Source organism: Leishmania donovani, chromosome 33 (assembly GCF_000227135.1).
Source record: "Leishmania donovani BPK282A1 complete genome, chromosome 33".
NCBI lineage: Eukaryota > Euglenozoa > Kinetoplastea > Trypanosomatida > Trypanosomatidae > Leishmania > Leishmania donovani.
Window position 1 is genome coordinate 1,451,788 of NC_018260.1, and position 1,351 is coordinate 1,453,138.

Genomic DNA, 1,351 nt, shown 5'->3' on the forward strand with positions numbered 1-1,351 from the left:
TGGCGCGATTCGACGAGCGGGAGAGCCATGTCCCAGGCGACGAGCATTTAGCCCGAGTGCGACAGAGCTAGGTGAGTGGTGGCTGCACGGCCGTACTTGTCGACACCTTTGTAGTAGGATACGAACGTGAAGAAAATTGGTATACTTCCCGTTCCACTAATCGTCTTGTGCGATTCTCATGCGCAGCGCCGTTGTGATGCTATTCGGATCGCTACCCAGCTCTGATGAACCCACTGACAGGCAATGGTGTTGCATTCCTCCGTGATGACAAGAGAGACAATCTCGTACTCCGCCTCCTTGCTGAAAGCTTTAAGTGGTAGCTCTAGAGTCAGATGTCGTTAGTGGGAACGGTACTGTAGACAGTGATGCTTAACGTCCTCTATGAGGTATGGAAAACCCTGAAGCTGCGATGACTCCTGTGACATGACACGTGATATCTTCCCGTTTGTGTGGTCTAGGTATGCATTATACTTGGTGCGGGATGTCGGCACAACAAGCACCGGCTTCTCTCTCCTTACATTTTTCCATCGTTCCTGTTCGCTGAGATTGCACGAGATGAATGTAGAGCACTCCTGCACGGCGAGCCTTCCCCACAAGTGGAGTGCGGTGCACAAGCGAGTGAAGACACCGGTCTCTGCAATATGGGAGAGCTGCAGGCACTCTCTAAAAGCCATACTTGGAAGAAAACTCATGCGCCGCATCACCCGTTGCAGATGGTCCTTCACTCACGAGTTTAGCCACTGAGAGGCACCGGATACATCGAGCTGCAGAGACCACTAGTGCAATGCGGCTTTCTCAATGCATGCGAGCACGTGCATACATGTTAGTATCGTTGCCGATCTTCTGCGAAAATGTGTGCTGTGTGTACACATCGGCTTTCCTTCCTGATCCTCGTGCCCTCATTCGCTTTTTCGTGTCGCCTCTCCTTTTCACTTCACAGGACCGACCGTACACGGCGCCCTGGACGGCATTGCTCACGTTGAGCTCAGGCACGCTCTCTTTCATGATATCGATCCGGTGTCCAGCGTTCATGACGACGAGCCTTGCACGGCGAGAGCGGCTTTGGAAACGATGGGCGGTGCCCTGCACGCAGAAGTACTCGGCTATACTCACGCCACTAACCGCCTCACCCTGGCTTCGGTATTTCTAAAACCATTTGTCTCCCCGGAGCGGATTGTCGCTATGGCGAACTCAGCGGTGACCTGCACGTTGCGTTGCAAAAGGGCGGAGCGGATGGAGCGCATCGCCAAAATGGGTGAGAGGCTGCGCGAGGTCAACGCTCATCCCCTCCTCCCGTAGCCCCCGCACAACATTGCTCGTTGGCTCCGAAAATGCAGTCTCTTTCTCCGAA